This window comes from Mustela nigripes, chromosome 12 (assembly GCF_022355385.1).
Source record: "Mustela nigripes isolate SB6536 chromosome 12, MUSNIG.SB6536, whole genome shotgun sequence".
NCBI lineage: Eukaryota > Metazoa > Chordata > Mammalia > Carnivora > Mustelidae > Mustela > Mustela nigripes.
In genome coordinates this window covers 158,475,637-158,483,598 of record NC_081568.1, presented here as the reverse complement: position 1 = coordinate 158,483,598, position 7,962 = coordinate 158,475,637, and the positions used below count along the sequence as shown (strand labels likewise).

Below are 7,962 nucleotides of genomic sequence, written 5' to 3'. Positions count from 1 at the left end.
GAATCCTACTTCTCCCTCTCCCACTCCCCCGGTTGTGTTCTCTCTTGCTGTGTATCTCTCTGTCAAATAAATAATTTTTTTTTAAATCTTAAAAGAAAGTTATGGCCCATAACGAATCTGGGATTCAAAATGTTCAGAAAAAACTATACAACACTGTGTTCTTTAGTATCAATTAACTGTATTTGTATAGAAATGAAATGGTGCTCATTGGATTCACCTGTAGGTGAGAATTTGAAGAGAATAATGAGAAGCCGCAAGCAGCAAGACAGTTTATGAAAAAAAAAAAAAAAAAGTAAGGTGTGAATAAATATACTGCATTTAGAGAAAGTAGTGTGCATGAGCTGCTGTGATGAAGGGGCCTAAATATACATGCCACAAGCCTAAGGCTTCAGGTGACTTTCCACCATATTGCATAGCTATTTTGCAGGACTGGAAAGAGACCAAAGAAATGGTAATCATCCCAAGGAAGAATTGTCTGTGGCCAAATTGTATCCATACATGATGAAAACAAACTGAAATGAGATCTGTATCCATGGATATTAACTTCAGATTGGGAGAAAATTTACTCATTGGATGTAAATATTTCCATTGCATTAGAGTACATAAATAGCATGCCTGATAAAACAATCAATGTAGATGTAAATTCAAATATGGATTGTATGAATAGTATAGACAAAGCAACATAGCTGGCACAATTTAAATCATTATTCACAGAATTTACATTTTGAGGAAACTATTATCTCTTGAAAAGCAGAAATCATTATTTCTTTTAAAAAGTTTAGAGTACTGCACCCAGCACACCCATATTAATATACAAACAATATTAAAAAAAAGACGTAATTGGCAAGGAAAAGGAATTTACATGGTACTTTATTACACACGTGGGTGTGGGTGAGGTATTTAACATTTCTGATCTTCACAATTTAATATTTTCATTTTCTAGATTTTTTTAGGAATATGGAAATAAGAAATCTAACAGTCATCAAAGAATCCATCTTTCTTGGACTTTCTGGATAAGCAGAGCAACAATATTTCTTATCCGTGCTATTTCTCTGTTTGTATTTAATGACTATATCAGGCAACATGCTTATCATTTTGGCTGTTGGCTTTGATTATCACCTCCACTTACCCATATATTTCTTTCTTAGTAATTTGGCTTTTGTTGACATCTATTTTTCCTCCACTACTATCCCCCAAATGATAGTGAACCTCTTGACTAATACAAAGACTATTCCTTTTGTGGGGTGTCTCGGCCAGCTTTTCTTCTTTATTTCTTTTGTGAATATGGACAGCCTTCTTCTTTGTGTAATGGCATGATAGATAAGTGGCATTTTGTTACCCTTTACATTATATTGCCATTATGAATCCTCACCTTTGTGTCTGGCTAGTGGCTGGGCTCTGGCTTGTCACCTATCTCCATGCCCTTTTACACACTGTATTAATGGTGCATCTGTCCTTCTGTGCTTCCAATATCATCCTCCATTTCTTCTGTGATCTCAATCCTCTCCAGAAGCCCCCTTGCCCTGATATATCCCTCAATGTGATGGTTATTTGTACAGTAGGAGGTCTACTTGCTCTCATTCCTCTTATCTCCATCCTCATATATTATGGGCTTATCTTCTCCACTATCATGAAGATCACATCTACTCAGGGGAAAGAGAGAGCTTTCTCCAAATGTAGCTGCCACCTGTCAGTGGTGGTGTTGATCTATGGCACAGCAAGTGCTGTCTATTGCAGCCCCTCCTCCTCCTTTATCCCTAAAAGTGAGACCCTATTAGCCCTTATGTATACATTGGTGACTCCAATGGTGATTTCTTTCATTTACAGTCTAAGGAACAGCAATATGTAGAAAGTACTCCAGAAAATGCTTTGCAAAAGTGCACACTTACAACAGTAATGATGAATGTCCAATGGCTGGATTAAACGTTATGAATATTGTCATGAAAAGTGCATTCCCGGAGGAAACATTTAAAATTACAACAGAGGGGAGACAAGATGGCGGGGAAGTAGGAGGAAGCGCCTTTTCAACCTGTACCCTGAAGTGTGCTGATTACCTTCCAAAGAACTCCGATAAACCATGAAATCAGCATGAGATCAGAATTATACACGTCTGGGTATCTACAGGGGCAGAATATGCCAGTGGGCAGGAAAAGTGGAGTGGGAACATTGGACTGATATCGGAAGATAAACAAAAGTGTGAGGGAGCCACCAGTGACAACCTATTGGAAAGTAATACCACTAATATGAGAGTGCCCTGCATCTGGGGAACAACATTAACTTGGAGACTGGCTGAAAGCACTCAAAAAGAGCAAAGGATCACGGGTGGGGTAATTGTGGGAATCAGTGTGGCGAGGGACAGGGGCTTAAGTCCTGGGGCCCAGGACAGCCTCCCCTGGAGCTGAGCCAGAGAGAGTGCTGCGGAGAAATCAGGTCATGGTCCCTGAGTCACCAGCATGCCCAAGAACGTGTGGGATCCGGTTTCTGTGAGGGGCTGGGAGCCTTGCCAGCTGACAGAATGCCCAGCCATGCTACAGAGCCTGAGATGCACGTGCCCCTCACCTTTCCCTGAGAGGGGTGCACACAAGCCAAGCAGTCTTAGACCCAGAAAGACCAGACACTCCCAACCTGGGCCAGTGGGAAAATCTCAGTGTGTGACCACAGCTTGGAACATCTCTGGTGGTCTGGAGCTTCCCAGACAGGTACTGCTGCCTTGGTTTTGGGTACAAGCAGAAGATCCTATGTCCCCAAGGACCACGACTCAGAATATGCTCTACCAGCGGCCAAGGGGGTATTTATTTGGGCTCTGCAACACACACAGGGTACCAGACTGAGGCTTCTCTCTGAGAGGGGGGTCAGGGTGCAGTTTGCTTTTCTCTAAACCTACAAAAACCAGCAAAAGCAGTCAAGGAGAGAGGAAAAAAAAAAGGACAAACATAAAAACCTCCAGAGAAAAAAAAGCCTGGAAAAAATGGTTTCCTCAAAGCCCACCCCCTTGAGGGGGGCAGGAGACCATAACTCAGGAAACATCACTGACTGAAAACCGACGTGACAAGCCCCCCCCAATACCAACCAGATAAGGGGAAAAAAAAAAGATGACAAGAGAACAACCATCACTACTTCATAGGACAACTTTTATTTTTAATTCGATCCCACTATTCTGGCTCATGTTTTTTTTTTTTTTTTTTTAATTTTTTTAGGATTTTATTTATTTATTTGACAGAGAGACAGAGATCACAAGCAGGCAGAGAGAGTGGAGGAAGCAGGCTCCCTGCTGAGCAGAGAGCCCGACGTGGGGCTCGATCCCAGATCTCTGGGATCATGACCTGAGCCGAAGACAGAGGCTTTAACCCACTGAGCCATCCAGGTGCCCCTCATTGTTTTTTTTTTTTTTAAGATTTTATTTATTTATTTGACAGAGAGAGATCACAAGTAGACAGAGAGAGAGAGGAGGAAGCACGCTCCCTGCTGAGCAGAGAGCCCGATGCGGGACTCGATCCCAGGACCCTGAGATCATGACCTGAGCCGAAGGCAGTGGCTTAACCCACTGAGCCACCCAGGCGCTCCTCATTGTTTTTTTTTTTTTATATATAGTTTTTTTTTAGCCTATTTACCATCACAGTGAGATGTCCAGTACATCAAATTCCTTAATAGCCTTCTAAACTGAACTTTTTGATTCATACACCTGTGTTTTTTTTTGCATTTCTATTTTGAAAATTTCTTTTGTTTTTAATTTTAGTTTAGTTCAGTCTAGTTTATTCCTTTTTTATTTTTATTTTCTAATATTCATATAGAGTTAAATTTCAAAGTAATACCTTTTCACCTATTAATGCTACCACTATAGGTAAACCAATTTTTAATCCCCCTTTATCTTAAGAAAATTGAGTCCTTTAACACAAATAACAAGATACATCCAGGAAGAATCAAAACAACCTTACTCACCCACACTGAGAATTTACAACCACTCTTCCATTTTTTTTTTTTTTTTCATCTGTTCATTTATTTATTTTTTTATTTTTTTATTTTTTTATAAACATATATTTTTATCCCCAGGGGTACAGGTCTGTGAATCACCAGGTTTACACACTTCACAGCACTCACCAAATCACATACCCTCCCCAATGTCCATAATCCCACCCCCTTCTCCCAAACCCCCTCCCCCCGGCAACCCTCAGTTTGTTTTGTGAGATTAAGAGTCACTTATGGTTTGTCTCCCTCCCAATCCCATCTTGTTTTATTTATTCTTCTTCTACCCACTTAAGCACTCTTCCATCTTTTTCTTCCACCAGAGTTTCTGTGTTTTTGTGTTTGTCCTGATAGTATATAAATCTTACACTTGGGTTTCTTCCTAAGGAAAAAAAAGTTTATAAAGATTCTTCCTTTATTTGCATATATATATATATTATATATATTTGTATATATGCAAATATAATATATATATAATATATATATTTGTATATATGCAAATATATATATGCAAATAAAGGAAGAATCTTTATAAACTTTTTTTATTTATATTATATTTTTATATTATATAAATATATATATATTTATTTATATTTTATTTATATTATATCATAATATACTTTTATCAGTCTTTTTGTTTATGTGTTTTTGTTTGTATACTTCATAAATCTTACCTTGGGGCACATATGGGCTGAACCTTCACTTTTATCTTCCCTTTTGTTCCTGTCTCTCCCTTTCTCTATTTTTTTCTTTTTCTTTTCTTTTTTCTCTCATTTGGGTGAGGAATCCTGATTGCTCAGAAGGGTTCCAGGGTGCACCTTGACTGCACCACAGTCGATACATCCAGCTACATTCGTTCAGCCATCTCTCACCAAAATGACTAGGAGGAAGAATGCCCAAAATAAGAAAAATACAGAGAATGGGGCATCTGCAACAGAGCTAATGGCTATCAACATAGACTGTATGTCGGAAAGAGAATTCAGGCTATCAATTATCCAAGCAATTGATAGGTTGGAGAAGCCATGGATAACCAAACAGAATTGATTAGGGCCGAACTGAAAGCCACCAGAGATAATGTTCACAATGTCAGGGCTGAGCTGAAAGCCAACAGGGATGAGGTTCACAATACTCTCAATGAGTCCCAATCTAATCTGAATTCTCTCAAAGCTAGGGTAACTGAGACAGATGATAGAATTAGTGATCTGGAGGGCAAACAGATAGAGAGAAAGGATCAGGAGGAAGACTGGAGCAAACAGCTTAGAAACCACGAGAACAGAATAAGAGAAATAAATGATGCCATGAAATGTTCCAACGTCAGAAGTGGCAGGGGGTGGGATGTTGGGGTACCAGGTGGGAGGTATTATAGAGGGCACAAATAGCATGGAGTACTGGGTGTGGTGAAAAAAAAATAATGAATACTGTTAGGCTGAAAATAAATAAATTTAATTAAAAAAAATAATTATTGGAATCCCTGAAGGGGAGGAGAAAGAAAGAAGTCGAGAAGATATAGTGGAACAAGTTCTTCATGAAAATTTTCCCAGTCTCGCGAATGGAACCAGCATTCATGTACTAGAGGCTGAACAGTCTCCAACCAAGATTACAGATTCAAAAAAAAAAATCAAGGAACCTGATAGTCAAATTAAGTAATCATAATTGTAGATATAATCTATTGAAAGCCTCTAAAACAAAGAGGCTCCTTACTTACAGAGGAAAGCCCATCAGAATAACATCAGACCTGTCCACAGAGACCTGGCAAGCCAGAAAGGACTGGAAAGATATATTCAGGTCACTTAATGACAAGAACATGCAGCCAAGAATACTTTATCCAGCAAGACTGACATTCAAAATGGATGGAGAGATAGTTTCCTAGACCGGCAAGGCTTAAAAGACTATGCAACCACCAAGCCGACATGACAGGAAATATTAAGGGGGTTCTATAAAAGAGGACAAATCCTAAGAATAGCATTGAACAGAACTATAGAGACAATCTACAGAAAGAAAGACTTCAAAGTTAACACAATGTCAATAAAAACGTGCCTATCCATAATCACTCTCAATGTGAATGGCTTAAATATGCCCATATAATGGCACAAGGTGGCATATGGGATAAAACGACAGGACCCATCCATATGTTGTCTAAAAGAGACCCATTTTGAACCTAACGATACACCCAGACTGAAAGTGAAGGGATGGAAAAGCATCTTTAATGCCAATGGACCTCAAAAGAAAGCTGGGGTAGTGATTCTCATATCAGATAATTTAGATTTTAAACTAAAGACTGTAGTCGGAGATACCAGAAGGACACTACATAATCCTTAAAGTGACTATCCACCAAGATGATCTAACAATTGTAAATATCTATGTCCCCAATATGGGAGTAGCAAATTACATAAGAAAACTGTTAATCAAGATAAAGAATCATATTGATATGAATACCTTAATAGTAGGAGATCTTAACACGCATCTCTCAGAAATAGATCATTGAAGCAGAAAATCAATAAAGATACAAGAGCATTGAGTGACACATTGGACCAGATGGACCTCATAGATATATACAGAACATTCCACACTAAAACAACAGAATACTCATTCTTCTCATGTGCACGTGGAACCTTCTCAAGAATAGACCATGGTCACAAATTAGGACTCAACTGATACCAAAACACTGAGATTATTCCCTGCATATTCTCTGATCACAATGATTTGAAACTGGAGCTCAATCACAAGAAAAACTTTGGAAGGAATTCAAACACCAGGAAGCTAAAGGCCACTTTGCTTAAGAATGCTTGGATCAACCAGGAGATCAAAGAAGAACTGAAAGAATTAATGGAAACCATTGAGGATGAAGACACTTCAGTCCAAAACCTATGGGATACAGCAAAGGTGGTCCTAAGGGGGAAATACATAGCCATCCAAGCCTCCCTCAAAAAAAATGGAAAAATCCAGACTACACCAGCTGTCTCTACACCTTAAATCAACAACAAATCAAATCAACTTAACACATCAGAAGGGAAATCATCAGTATTAGAGCAGAGATCAATGAGGTAGAAAGCTGAGATACAATAGAATGTATCAATGAAACTAGAAGCTGTTTTTTTTTTTTTTTGAAAGAGTCAATAATATCAATAAACCATTGGCCACGCTAATCCAAAAGAGAATCAACAACAAATCAAATCAACTTAACACATCAGAAGGAGAATCAACAACAAATCAAATCTACTTAACACATCAGAAGGGAAATCATCAGTATTAGAGCAGAGATCAATGAGGTAGAAAGCAGAGATACAATAGAACGTATCAATAAAACTAGAAGCTGTTTTTTTTTTTGAAAGAGTCAATAATATCAATAAACCATTGGCCACGCTAATCTAAAAGAAAAAAGAGAAAGCCCAAATTCATAAAATTATGAATGAAAAGGGAGAGATCACAACTAACACCAAGAAGGAGAAACAATCATCAGAAGTTATTATCAACAATTATATGCTAATAAGTTAAGCAACCTAGATGAAATGGATGCATTCCTGGAAAACTATAAACTCCCAAATTTGACGAGGAAGAAATTGAAAACCTGAATAGACTGATATCTAGGAACGAGATTGAGCAGTGATCAAAAACCTCCCAAAAAACAAGAGTCCAGGACCTGACAGACTCCCTGGGTAATTCTGCCAAATGTTCAAAGAAGAAATAACACCTATTCTTCTTAAGATGTTTCAAAAAATTAAAGCTGAAGAAAAACTTCCAGACTTTTTCTCTGAAGCCACCATTGCACTGATCCCCAAACCAGGCAAAGACCCTACCTAAAAGATTTTCAGACCAATAACACAGATAAATATTGATGCTAAAATTATCAACAAGATCCTAGCAAACAGGATCCAACATCACATTAAAAATATTATCCACCATTACCAGGTGGGATTCATCCCTGGGCTACAAGGATGGTTCAACATTCGCAGATCAATCAATGTAATAGAACAAATCATTAAGAGAAGAGAGAAGAAC

The 7,962-nt window shown here is 38.3% G+C and overlaps 1 pseudogene; it reads left to right on the top strand.

Annotated features, from left to right (window-relative positions):
• Positions 1–957: 957 nt before the first annotated feature.
• LOC132027699 (olfactory receptor 1C1-like) lies at positions 958–1,897 on the top strand (annotated as a pseudogene).
• Positions 1,898–7,962: the final 6,065 nt, after the last annotated feature.